We start from the raw sequence: 15,244 nt of genomic DNA on the forward strand, positions 1-15,244 counted from the left end.
GGTCGAAGATCTAACTCACTCTCTCTGTCTCCCCCCCCCCTCTTGCTCTCGCTCCTCTTCCCACAACAGAATGAGATTCCCTTTGTTGTTTAAATAAATACTCTATATTTACATTACTATGACTACATATGGCCAACACTGAGGCGTGTAATAGTAGTCCATGCTTACATGCAACCTTTTATTTTCTCTGGGGTTAATCAACTGTCTGGTTTTTGTATTGAATTTTCAGTATACCTATCACTAATTCATCTCCAAACAGTCCAATAGAATTCTAAGTCTCTGGCTTCCAAACGCCTCTGTTTCCCTGCTTATTCTGCAGTTTGTTTTTTAGGCAAACAGAGCGTCAGTTAATCTGCACCTTATATCCCCTCTCCTTTGTGTTTTCTTCCCCTTTGTCTCTCCCTTTTAGAGAAGCAAATCCTTGAATAACTTTCTGATAAAGGGGGCACGGAAAGTAACTTTTTGGAAACTCTGTAGTTCTGGGATTGTCTTTATTCTAATGTCGCGCTTGACATGCAGTTTGACTACTCTGGGATTCTATGATGGAAGTCATTTTCACTGAGAATTTTAAAGGCATAGGTTCATGGCCTTCTGGTTTCTGGTTTGGCTCTTGAGAAGCTTGATGACAATCCAAGTCTTCATCTTTTATATATAACTTGTTTCGTGCCCCAGCCCACTTTCACTGCTTCCCAAGCTTCTATTTCTGAAATTTCACAGCCATGTGCCTTGAAGTGGGACTTTCCTCCATCATGCCAGGCAGGCAGCCTATATACCATAGTAATGTGGCATGCTGGCAATAGGCGAAAGCAGGTAAGGGGGGACATGAGAATGCTCTGTACTATCTTTTGCAACCTTTCTGCGCATCTAAAATTGATCCTGAAACTAATATAACACTGTATGTTAACAAAGATTAAAGTAAAAACTTTAAAAAGTAAAAAAAAAAAAAAAAAAAAATGGGGGCAAATTTAACAGCCTTTTTTTTTTTTAAAACTCCTGTGGAGAGAGGAGTTAGGCAAAATCATGGTGTGTAAAGTTACTTATTCAGTTCCCCTAAAACAGTGTTTAAATCATCCTACACTGTGTCATGACAAAAACACAAGACTAGATAATGGTATATAAATAGAGGGGAATCCTACCCTGTCCAGTTATTCTAACCCTAAGAAGAAAAAAGAAAAAAAGAGGTTAAATATAGAAAGAGATGAGAGAAGACATTTAAAATATTTAAAGGTACGTGCTTGGTGAAATACACATAAAAAATACAGGGCATACTATTCAAATAAGTCCCTATGCTCATTCAGTTCTGAAGCAATCATCATAAATTGAATGAAAAAAGTAAATATTAAAATATTTTCATTATGATACACTAGATGGCAGTATTGCAATTATTTTAGATATACACCTTGCTGTATGCAGTGTTATTAACATTTAGTTATCCCAACAATGACCACCTACCCCTGCACCCCCTAGTTAATTGCTACTGCTCTTCTAAGGATTTTCCTCCAGAAAGAACAATATACCTTCTTAGCACCACAGCCTCGGAGGTTACTTGACCACAAATGGCAAAATTTAATTTTTTTCGCCTCTGATCTAATTCTCTACTATAGCATTCTGAAACAATTTGGTGTCGGGACTTCTTTACACTCTTAAAAGTAATTGAGGCCCCTAAAGAACTTTCTAAAATGTGGTTTATATTCATTAATATTTACTGTTTTAGGAATTAAAACTGTGACTTAAAAAACTACTGATGACTTTATTTAACATAGCAATAAATAGCAGGGAACATAAATAACATATTTTATGAAAAATAATTATATAATCCAAAACAAAAAATATTTAATGGGAAGAGTGTTTTACATTTTTGTAAATTCTTGTATGCCTGGTTAAAGGGAAAATAGCTGGATATTCATATCTGCTTCTTATTCTATTTGTTGCCTCTGTAAAACTCTACTGTGCATTCATAGAGACGAGAATAAAAAAGGAAAATCATGTCTTTGTATTACGAAAATAGTTTTGACCTTTTGTACCTCCAAAAGAGTCTCAAGGGCTCCCAAGGGTCCATAGCTTTCCTAGCACTCTCTTCCTTCCTCTCTCTTAGTACCTCGCTTTTCTACTTACAGTCCCTTTGTGTTCTTTTGCCTTTACAGAGGGCTCACTCTAACTTTCCCTGCACCGAAGTCTTAATGGTTATAAAACATGTAAATACACAGCCACAGTCTTGAGTACAAAGGATTATCCTGTTTATTTTCTTTATGCAAAAAGAATTCTGATTGTATAGCCCTAACTAGCAAAGCTGGCCCATATTTTAATTTGTCATGCTATGGATCCCCTCCATTCCATTTTAGGGCCATTGAAGAGCATTTAGATCATATGAAGATCAAATTTAAAGACGCTTAGTGTCTCCATTCTCCCATGGCTCTCCATGGCTCTCTCTTGGTTTTGAGCCATTTTGGTTAGTGCCAAGATCTCCACTATCCAAGCCTGCCATGGGTCCTTCAAGTCCACTTACTCTCATTCTTGAGGCACTGAAACCCCTCTCTATGGGTGTAAATCTGAGACCTTAGGTTCATTTCCCTCCTCAAAACCACACAGTAATTCCTTTGAGATCCTGCCCCCTTCTTGGAGAACAGCCTCAGAATAGTACTCCAAACCACTGCCCACCTTGCAATTGGAGAAAATTAGTTACTTGCATTATGGTTCCTCGAATAATGGCTACCATAATGTACGCTCTTACTAGAAGTCCTAGGAGGGCCAAGAGACTATATCCAGTGACCTCTGGGGTAAAAATACAACTTGCAGAGACTCTTCTCTTTGTTAATTGCAAAACAAGCTGTTCTTCAATAAGGCTTAGCTCATTACTAATGACCCTCCCAATTTAAAACACCCAAGTAAGTACTAGAAAAGCCGATGCAGGGCTTCATTCCAGGACCCTGAGATCATGACCGGAGCTGAAGGCAGAGGCTTTAACCCACTGAGCCACCCTAAATATTTTTCTGTCTGTAACAAAGACTCCTATGCATTAGCCAAATGCTTTTCCATCTGGACACATGATCAGACCACATTTGTTAGCTCTCTTACTGTTACATGAGGACAGGACTGTGTCTTGACCAGTAGCATGTAGGCATGTGGACAGAAATAAAGTGCAACTCTTCCAGGCCAGGTTGCTGAGATCTGCCCACACAAGCATCTGTGTTTCATCCACATGCCATCATTCTACAGGCTCCACTGGAAAAACTGAGGTCCCAGGAACTCCTGAGATGGAAGGAGCCTGGTTCCCTGTATCACCACATGGAGCAGGGCCTTTACAGACTCCAAGAGCAACCCACTTCGGACTGTGGTACGAATGAAAAATAAATGTTTACTTTGCTAAGCCACTGAGACTGAGGAGTTACTGATAAACACACTTTCTGAATAATGACTGTGTTTTTAAAAAGGTCAAGGAAAAAGCCTATTTACTTCAAAGTATTTTTTTTTTTCTTTTTGCAGGGAGACTCTTCAGTGGTATCACATGGCTGGAGGAAAAAGGCAGTGACAGGGAGCGTGTAGGGGGTGGGGCTGGTATGAGACACCAAAGGGCAAATCTACCCCAGGTTGTTTGTGCAATGGATTATTCATCTTGACTTTCTCCATTTGTCAAGAAAGATATAGACAAACATTTTACAAGAGTGCTTCCAAACAGAGCCCTTGATTCCTGAGAGTCATCAAGCTATTTTTAATATTTCAATAATTCTAATTGTAATTGTACATTTACTTCCTATCGAGTCTCCCAGTCTTTCTAAAAGATCAATTTTATTACTTTTAGGTTGGAATTACATGAACTCCTCATGGTAATACCAGTGTCTCATACATGAAAATGCAAAGACAAATTTGTTATAACAATGCTCTCAGTTTCTTAGTAGATAGAATCTGTCAAAACATGAAGTCCAGAAAGCAAATCCATTATAAAAGGAAACTTTGATTGTGAAATTCCTAACGACCATGATGTGTGAACACACATGTGTAGGAGACAGGGGGAAGGGGCATTTATTAATATGGACCACCCATGATTCAATCAACTCTCAGGCTTCTGTCAGTAACAGAATGTGATTTTCCTTTGACTATCCGTTTTCCTCTGGGCAACCCACATTCTCCCAGAAGAGCTGACACTGCACCCCACCCACTAACTCACCAGCTCTAAGGATTAATTTTAGGCCATCCTCACACTTCTCACTGACCAAGGGATTGGATTATATGTGGGCTTGAAGCCCAATCAAACAATAATATGTGAGAAAAGGTACTTTCAGGGGTTCTGAGAAAGAAGTTTTTTTTTAACTCTTCCACAGAAGCTACCTGAACAGACTTCCTCTTCCTGCTACATATGAATATGCAAGTTTGGGGCAGCCATTTCAAAAACATAAAGAGTACGACTTTTGGGATATGGAAGACAAATGGAAGGAACTGTATCTTTGAGAACCAATAAATTGCTTTTATGGTTTAGGCTTATTTGGGTTGGGTTTCCTATTAGTTGCAACCAAAAGATTCATATATAGTACACATATATATTTAGGGTGTGTGTGCATGCTTATATCTATCTCCACGTATACATACCTATAGATGCATGTGTGTATATGTGTGTAATGCATATATGCATGTGTTTATCTATATTTATCCATGCATGTGGCATGATGTAGACATAGAGGTATATAAGCGAGTACAGACACAGATACATGCAAAGTAGATGTGTGTACATATACATGATTCATATGAGTTTCTGTGTATAATTCCCCTCCAAATAAAGGAAATTTACGGGATTTTTTTTTCTAGCCATCTTGAATATTGGCTCATACCCCCAGCCAAGAAATGAAGATATATGTGAGATAATTAATGGCACACTGAAATGGGATTCAATTACATTGTTTGCATTTATTTATTGGAGGCCATACACCCCATAAGATTTAGTATGAATGCAATATAAAACAACAGCCGTGCATCAATCAACATTTCCAAAAGTCATACTGTTATATAATTAAGGATTACTGCTGAGTAATTTCCAAAACAAACAAAATGATGCTCTGTCCTTTACGATGTTGACAGGCTGGTACTAATGATGGCATACAAGTAATCACAAAAACCACTCAATACCACTCAAAGTTCAATCTTTGAGCTTAGAAGCTCTAAGAATAAAAGGCAGTCAGAGAGCACCCTTGGGATACCTTTTGGGAGCCTTCCAGCAAATACCCATAGCTTTAGGTATCAGATTCTAGTAGCAGCGCATTTCAGAACATTATTTATAGTGCAGCTGCCCATGACTCTGCCCAGATTGACCAGAATTATTATTCCACAATCTCGGGTTTAGCCACTCAGATCATCCTCCTAAAAACTCCACCACCAATGTAATCTAAACTCCTTTTATATACCTATGGACTATTTGGAGAAGTGTTAAACTGAGCTGAAATTAGGGTACAGCAAGTGAGGTGCCTAGGACCCCAGCTGAGGGAGGAACTTACTCTCCGTCCTGGTCCTCGTGTTAAATATCAGAAACAGATCCCTCGGTTCAAGGGTCTTGCCACAGACCACGAACTGGATTTCCTTCTAAACTGTCTGTTGACATGCACAGTTATGCTGTGCGGCTCAGGACTAGACTGTCGTTAATGTATCCAAGGCCCATGAGCATTTGCACATTTGAAAGTATCTTTGATCATTCATCTTGCTTCAGGGATTGGGGTTTAGAATTTCAAAAGCATTTTCTTCCCACAGTGAATAAAGCAAAGCACCGGAGGCCCACAATCTGAAAAGGAAGAGTAAACGAGTGGAATCAAGCCCAATAAAATGTAAGACAAGAGGGAAAAGGAACAATTTCAGTGATCATAAAATGACTTGCAGTGAATTGTATTGAAAGAGCAAGCACTGCCTTCTGTAGACCACGTGGCGGTCTAGGAGATCCTACCCAGTCCTTTGCCTCTTGGGTCCTTACTCCAAGACTACCTCCTAGCCCGGACACCCTTCGGAACCCTTCTCCTGTCCTCCTCCTCCTTTTTCCTGCCACATGCAGCCCACCTCCAAATATCACTGACTGCAACTCCTGACATGTCCCACACATATCTCTTCACCTTCATCCCTGTGGCCTCTTCTCTATGCAAAGTCCACAGAGATCTTCTCAAGCCTGTGGAGTTCCAAACTGTACTAAGTCCCAACATCCAGTTTTGTTCCCATTCGACAGTCCACTGTAGGCTGGGCCATCTTTCTAAAACACAAATGGTTCAGCTGTCTCCTGCCTCTGAAGTTCAGACTTGCAAAGTCTGCATTGCCCTGGTTCCTGTTTCCTTTCCACGTGCATCCACACCAGTGTTCCTCTCATACACTCTTCTAATTCTTTCAGCTTTTTAAGTCTACCATGCTCCATCTTTCTCAACATTAATTCTTAGCAGACAACATGGTCTCCCTTTGTCTGGGCTAACTCTCACTTCTCTTCCATTGGCCAGCTTTAAGCTACTTTTTTAAGGACCTATTCCCCAGAACCAGTTAGGTCCCCCTGCCCCATGCTCCCATTAGACCTTGTGGACTTCTTATCACACATTCATGGCCATTTTATTCTAAAACATTTATTTTAAATGTTTAGTTGTCTGACTTCCCACTCGGTGTATAACTTTCCAAGAATAGAGTTTACCTTATTCTGGCAAGCTAAGAATGAAAGGCTCATTTGGTAAATTTTTTCCCTAAATTCATCAATTCACTCACCAAATGGATAATGAGCATTTACGATGAGGAAGCCACCATTCTAAACCCTTGGAGAAAAGTGGTAAACTAATCCAACCAACGCAGCATCGGGGTTTGAATGATCTTCCAATCTGCTAATTAAAGTTCTTCAACTTCGCTTTAATAGCATCGTATTTTTACCCTAAGTTACTCGGGAAAGAATCAAAGAATTTAAGCAGAGAGTTACCGATAGCTTTCCTAAGTGTATTATTGCCACTTCCCCCTCCCCCAACAACCTTATAGATTCAGAGTAGTAAAAGGAGACAGGTAGGGAAGAGGGAGAGTGTACCAAAAATTACAGGATGCTATTGTGCCTATGGGGTCATGGATGGAGAAAGGAACACTCTGGGACCACTGCCTGAAGTGGGTTTAGGATTTAGGCCCAAGGAAGCAGACAATAAGGAGGCTCCTCAGAGCACTGCACCAGAAAGCCTATCCGTGAAGCTTCCTGGTCTTACAGTGGTTGGCATAAAAATAATCCTTCTGCCAAATCTGGTATACTAATGGTATGAGGCATCTCTCAACCTCTGCACCAAGCCAGGGAGCCCCACCTCCCTGTCTTTCATAGGCAGGCTGTACTGAATTCATTATTTGGGAATCCCCGCATTGAACAGTATTGCATGGCATAACACTAGCACTCCACTTCTGCTTTGGTTCATAACATTTAGAGCTAAAATTTTAGTCTGCTCACTTTCAGTAATTATAAAAGATTATTTTCATTTCATGTGTGCATTTTATGTGGTTGTATTCTAATCATTTCTTGCATTGTAATCTTTATATATAACAATCAAAATGTATAAGGCATGAGCAATACATTGATATTGTTCCTGAAATCATGGAGAAGTCATCAAAATATGCTGAGACAGTTCAAGCCAGCAAGAAGACACTTGTGACAGATGAGAATTTTTCCTGAAAACCTCTTTTTATAACATTCACTTCATGTGTTTTGAGCTTCATTGAAAAGACAGACATCATACACACAAACAACAAAAAACCCACAAAAATCAAATTATAACTGTGATAAAAACGGACCTTTAGCTTCTGATAATGGCAGAATAGCTTCTATCTGAATTATCTTGTTACCAATTCCAATTGTAAACTCTAAATAGAACACCATCGACAACTGAAGATAATGCAAAGGTGGGTAGATACTGGGGAAGATTTAAACCATCGGAGAAGGGAAGTGAACCAGAGTGCGACCCATTTTTAAAAGGCTTTTACCAGAAGGACACCCCTCATAGAACTCCAGCAGAACACCCCCCTGTCCTCTGGCCAGAAGGGAGACAAGGAAAGAAGTCTGATGGAGGAGGGGAGACTGGAAAACAAGGAGGTAAAATCCAAAAACAGAGAAAGCCAAAGCTTAATAAAATTGCTATGTTCTCATTATACATATTTCTGGCTACCTTTTACTTATAACACAAGATAACAATTTTCTATATACTGCCATGATATAAATACATTTATAAATCCATTTTTGGTTTAAAAAAATAGATAAATAAAAAAACATATAGGGCAATGTAAAGTAAGTAGCCATGCAGGTATTACAAAGCGACAGCAAAAATTATAAAGGCAGTACCCAACGTTTGAAACCAGGGAAGCCCTGTCTTAGATCATTATTTTCCCCCATTTAAACCCACATACAACCTGTCATTTCCCCATCTGTCTTAGGTGTACTCTAACAGTAAGGAAGACATTGACTAGCTTTGCCTTCAACATTTTTATTGGGAAGGAAACTGGAATATGGAGTATTTTTCAACTACAGGTGACACCTCTTTTCTAGAATAGTTTAGAAGAGGCCTGTGGGCTTGGGTGTCAACCAACAGGCCCCATGAAAGGCACAGCTTGGCCTTTTGTAGATAAGCTTCGATGCATTTCTTAGATATGGAAGTTTGGGTGCATTTCTCTTATTATTTTTTTTTAATTATATTTTTAAGTAATCTCTATATCCAGTGTGAGACTTGAACCCACAACCTTGGGAGGAAGAGTTGCAAGCTCCACCAACTGAGCCAGCCAGACACCCCTCTGAATACATTTCTTGACCTCTCTGAACAACAGTTTTCCTGCAAGGGAGGGATCCTCACTCTTAGTTCACGGGCTTGTTGTGCAGATCAAATGAGATGTAATATGTGAAGCTCTGTGGAAAGTGCCAGGCCCACAACTGATACACTTCATCAAAAACAGTCATGGGTAAGACATTGCATTTGTTCAAAATAGCAGTCTCAGAATACCGTAAGGGCAGTTGCAAGTTCAGGCAGGAATTCTTTTCTGCAGAACAGACCATCTAAAAGAAGTCAGTTCCCTAAGTTGATTCACCTGGCAGTGGAAGGGGAACAGGTGGAAGGCAGAGAACGTGTTAACAGCAGACAATTACGGGGTGTGCGGGAGCAGGGTTTTCCCAAGCCTCCCACTTGGGAATGGCTTCTCTCAGTAGACACTGCTCCTTTGCCATGCATTCTCCCGTTTTTACAAGTACCTACTCTTCTTTAGACAAATCCAACAAAGGAACTGAGTCAGAACAAAAGTCACATGTATGGAAAAAACGCAACCTGCTAACTCTTAACAAAGTGCAGTGTGAAGTATTAGGCGCCCCCACTTTTGCTGGACGTGTGGTCTTTTGCATTTTTTACTCCACCTGAGACTCAGTGTCATCCAACAAACACTATGAAAATAAATCTCTCAGCTATCCAGAAAAAACACACTGTCTTCCATATTCTTATACTCACAACACTTTTTTTTTTTTTTTTAAAGTAAGCTCCACGCACAGCATGGGGCTTAAATTCACAACCAAGAGTCACATGCTCTAATGATTGAGCCAGCCAGGCACCCCTGGAACTCACAACACTTGTGACACCCGAGGTGTGAGTTTTTACCCACACTGACCAATTCTCCAACACCAGCAGGGTGTCTTACCATTGAATTCAGTTCCGATATTATCCACCTAGAGTTTGCATCAGATCCCACAAGTTACATGCTCAGTAGTACTTTGGAGGCCATTGAAAAGTCCCAAGTCATCACTGGTACTTCCGGCCAACCAGCTAGAAATCAGGGTTCCCAAATCTCACTCCTTGTTTGATAATTTGTTACAACAGCTCACAGAACTCCAGGGAAACATTCACTTGTGTTTATCAGTTTGCTATATAATAAAGGATATGAAAAAGGACACAGATGCACAGCCCAATAAAGACATTCAAAGATGAAATCTAGTAGAGTCCCTAGTGCAGGACTTTCTGTCCCCTTGGAGTTGGGGTGCTCCATCCCCCACTTGGATGTGTTCACCAACCTGGAAGCTTTTGAGCCTCCTACAATTATAATTTTTATGGTGGCTTCATCATGGAGGTATGATCAATTACTTACTCCACTTCCAGCCCCTCTACCCTCTCTGGAGAATAGGGCGGGGGTGGTGGAGTTGAAAGTTCCAAACCTCCTCATGGCTGGATCCTTCTTGTAACCAGCCCCATCCAGGAGCCCACCAAGAGTTGCCTTTGCTAAAGCAAAAGTTGCTCCTATAATCTTGAAAGTGACAAGGATTTTAGGAGCTCTGTGTCAGGCAGGGGCCAGAGACCAATATAGATATGTCTCACTACTTCACATCAGTATAAACTTATAAAAATCCTAAATCCTCGGGGTCACTCATTTCTATATTCTAAGCAATATTTCCTATACATGCTAGAAGTAAATTTCAGTCTAATAAAAAGTTCTTTATGTAGTTTTGTCATGAGATTGACATATTTTTTAAAGAGGCAATCAGAAACTGGAAATGAGCAAAATATAGGGAATCATGAGGATGAGACCTGGCCCCTTCTATTTTAGTGCATTTGGATATGACTTTTGTTAGAAGAAAATCCCAGCGTGTCACCACATCCATTTCTAGATCACTTTACCCAGCTTTTGTTTTATTTCTGCTTCTGTTATTTAGAAGCCAGAAGGCTTCAGCTAAAAACAGGGGCTTTATTTTATGGCATAATGGCTAATACATGAGACAAAGACTTAGTTTGGGTTGGGTTTTTTCCCCAAACCAATCAACCCCTAAATCAATAACTTTAAAAAAAAAAATTGTGGACTGTCAATGATTGAATGGCAAACATTGTTAAATTTCCTCCAAAATGCCTTTATTTTCTTACAATGCTAATTTATTTCATCTTGCCTCTGGTCTATTGAGCTGCATCTACGTTAATTTTTTTCCCTCATTTTCTCTTGTGCTATTCTTTTCTCTTCTCATATAACTGGATCTTAGTTTCCAAAAACTCTAATAACTAGGACCTTTTAGCAGGAGAAAGCAGGACACTCACCAAAGACCTTTTTTCCTTCAATATCCCTACTAAGAATAAAAAGCTGCACCCATTTAAAAGAAACAGAATCTGGGACGCTCAGGTGGCTCAGTCAGTTAAGTGTCTGCCTTTGGCTCAGATCATGATCTCAGGGTCCTGGGATCAAGCCCCAGGCAGTTGAGCCCCAGGTCTGGCTCACTGCTCTGTGGGGAGTTCTCTTCTCACTTTCCCTCTGCCCTCCCCCAGCCCTTGTTTGTGCTAAATAAAATCTTTTTTTTTTAATAGGAACTAGAATTTGTATTTTACCAATTTTTTTGTAACTTAAACAGAGCTGTCAATTTTGCCAGGCTAAGGAAAAAAAATTTTTTTATTTGCAATATTCTTCATAAATATGCCCTTGTTTGGCTTTTATAGTTAAAAAACGCATCATTTCCTCCAAGTGTAAATATTTTCTTGGGATGAGAAATCCAATAAAACCACGGGTCCCTGGCCTTTGTGGTTGGTATAAAAGCGCTGCTTTTAGAGCTTTCAGTCTCAAAATGTGACAGCTGCGATTTTACTTTAAAGGTTATACTTTGCATTTTTTTAAAGTGTTTGCAAGATTTATTCATATGTGGTTAAATGTTTCCACAAATCTGAAGTCACCTGCTAGGATCAGCCCCACTTTACATATGGGAAATCATTTACGGGAAGAGAACAATATTTCCTTTGTATCTAACCAGAAGCTGGATCAACCTCACCTTCACAATTAACTGAGCTTCCAAAATCATTATCCTGGTGTGCACTGTGATTCTTTTCTTCCTTCAGAAATAGAAAAAGATTGCCTTATCCCAAGACCTTACTTTAGCTTTTGAATGTCAACAGTGCTTTCGCTCTCCTGAAATGGTTAGCTGGGCCCCTAAGGAAGTGTGAGGTAGTAAAAAGAATCTGTAGATATTGCAAGTTTTCTTAACTTCTCCAGTGCCTATTTCCATATGCATACCTCTGTATTCCCTACCTCCCATGCCCCTTTGGCTTCTTATTGACATATTTCTTACAAGATACTTTTCAAAAATGCAGTTATATCTTGGTGTTGAGGTTATGGCATATTCCGCAATTAGTATGTATTATATATCCGAAGGGAGAAAGCATTTTTCTTAAAGTGAGACCACATGAGAAGTAGATAAATTCTACTGACCATCAGCAGACTCTTGATTCTAACCACCAATACTCTTCAAAGCAAGCAGTGTATGCATTCCACTCCACCCCCACTAGGAAAGAGGAAAAACAGAGCCACACAGGCTTACTGTTTTCTCTTGAGCACTTGCAACAACTGTTTTGAATGGCAACATAGACACATTGAGTAATAATGTCACAACCAGCTGCCAATCATTTGGGGCTAAATAAAGCTAACATTCCAGAGGCTCTTGCCCTACTACTACTTGGTCTTTTTTTGTCCACTTTAGAACCTCTTATTTTTTTTAGGAAGCAGACATGCTTCTAGGACAGCTGTTCTTTGTGCCGCATGGTAGAGCGGTTAACTACACACAGCCCCCTTCCAAACCTCTCTCTTCTTTTTCCACAGCGGTCAAGTGGAAGTCAGACCCTCTTTCAGCATCATAAAACGTAGAACTGAAAAGGCCCTATTCATGGGATTGGGAGAGGAATCCTTGGCTAAGGTCATAGAGTCTTTGGAGCTAGAAATAATATTAAAGGTCATTTGGTAAGGCACAATCATTTATAAGTGAAGAAGAGAGCCAGAGCCTCGCCTGGAAAAGCACTGTGATACGTCAGCAAAGCCAGAACTCCAGTCCAGGCTTTTCCATCCAAGTCCTGTCTCTTTCCAGCACTTTCATTCCGTTTGAAGATTTAGTCGATTATTCTTATAGAAGGCAGAACACATTTCTGCTACAGAGCCCATGTACTGGGAGAGTGTTTCCCAAAATTGGGTTTTTTTTTTTTTTTTTAAGTTTTTTACAAGCACTTCTCTTTACTTGGTAGTTCTAGTTTTCAACAGGCGTATGTATATCTACAATAACCAAAACAATATTAAAAATTCCACTCCTGGCCAACATGCCTTCACTCTGTTTTTTATTTTTTGTTTTTTAAATATCCCTCTCTACTCTTTCCCCCTCTCGTCTATGTATAAAAGTAAAAACTACAATAGGAGAGACATACCTAGAAATATGTGTTGACATATGCTTGGCACTGGGTTTTACACACTAGAATAGAAGAAACTCGTGACACTCAGGCACACCCGAAATCAATCGGTAGCACATTTATTCACTAAAAAACACTGAACCAAGTCTCCAAACCAGAAGGGCTATTTCAAGTGATCGGTTACATTTTGGACAAAAATTTCTTGCTAGGGGGAACATACAACCAGAATTCTGGCATTCCACTCCATTTTGTTGGATCAACACTACCCTTTGGGGGCGGGGGGAAGCCCAACAAAATGCTTTTTTAAAAAATAATTTTCCTGCAATTTAAATCATTCTATAAAAAGTGTCAAAGAACTCACGTGGGTTAATTTAGGAAGATGAGGATAATACTTTTAAAAGATAGTGAGGTAGCTTGCCTTCAACAGGGAAGAAAAAAGTCATGCTTCCCTGAGTCAGAACAATCAGCTCTAACGCTTGAGCTTCCTACTTCAATCTAGATTTCACATTCCAGAACATAGGCTGATTCTAGAAACCGGTACTACACGGTCCAGTTTGAGTAAGAGAATGTGGTGGGTTTTCTAAGCCTTGGATTGACTATTTACCTCTCTTCTCCTTTCTGTCTTCACAAACACCTAACACAAATGCAAATAGTTCACAGATAAAACACAGATGTTTGAAAGAAAGGAGAAATGCCCAAAAAGCAAATACATAGACATGTTATTCTTTCAATGACTGTTCACAATATGTATGCAATTGTGTTCACTGTGCTCAGACCGACAACTTTAACCACTTCATTTTATCTTAAAGTTTTTCCCATTTTTCATGGTGAAACTTGGTATTTGCAGGGAGGGGGTTGAGGAAGAGGACATTGAAGGAAATCAGGTGTAGACCAGGCATTATCCTATCCACTGTGCCAAGCCTACTTAGATATTCTCCACAGGAATCTTGAAGGCCAAGAAATCTTACTCTCTTTTTAAAGATAGAAATGACAGTTATCAAGGTTTAGCAACTTGCCCAATTTAAAGCTGGGGAAGAGCAGCATAGGAATTTATTTGACAATAAAACCTATTAACCTCAACACAAATCATGACACTTGAAGCTAATCTCCAATGTGTGAATTTAGCTCTTCATTCTTGGGCAAGAGGACAAACCCAGAGGACACACGTACTTATTCTCAGAAACTGAATTCCTAAAATATCACCATTTTCCATTCAGGCAAAATCTCAACCCTTCTAAACAAATGATGCCTAGAAAGGAGGAGCCCCTGGGGTGGGATTGTGTATTCATTTTGATAGATGAAAGAAAAGCCATGCGGCATGTGGGGACTGTTCTGATTTACAGTTCAGGAGTCACTGGCGACAAAAGCCCCAGAAGGCCATCCTTCCTTTTTAATGGGATACCAGCTGTTGCAAAGATCACCTTTGTTTGGAGTTCTGACTCCTGACTTCCTGGACTATTAACACCTTCATTTAAAAAGCTCTACTTCCCAGAGACTGCTGCCTTTGAAAAACAGAAGCTTGCATTCTCCCTCCAGAGGTAGATGTTAAGCTTCTTGAGTACAAATTGGCCTGTCCTAACTATTGTGATATCTACAAAGGACTTGACCTACTCTGGTGGTTTTCTTGACTAAAGCAGGCAAGCAGAGGGGAAAGGATTAGAGGGAAAGGGATAAGGTTTGGCTAATGCAAAACGAACAGGAAAAAGCACAAACAAAAACTGTGGATTTTCCCAGATTTCCAAGATCTGACACATTTTTTTTTTTTCAAATCCATTTCCATAAATCACCTTGGTCATTTGCCTCCGTTTATCTTTTTAAAATCATGTATTAGAGACCATCACTCAGGCATGGCTCAAATGTATTCTATTAGCAAAATTTAATTTTTTGTTGGTGGGCAAGACCAGACCATAAGACCTTGTGATTTGTGAACTGTTGATGATGTACGTAAGTCTCTCTAGGAAAATGGTTCAACAGGCTGGATCTGATGCCTCTGGCAAATATCACATCAGTGGGTAGATGTACCTATTGATACAATGATGTAAAGAGAAAGCAAAGAGAGAACACTGGTTGTTCTTATTTACGATCAGAAAGTTTCTTGGAGATAA

The sequence above is a fragment of the Mustela nivalis genome (genome assembly GCF_964662115.1).
Source record: "Mustela nivalis genome assembly, chromosome: 4".
NCBI classification, from domain to species: domain Eukaryota; kingdom Metazoa; phylum Chordata; class Mammalia; order Carnivora; family Mustelidae; genus Mustela; species Mustela nivalis.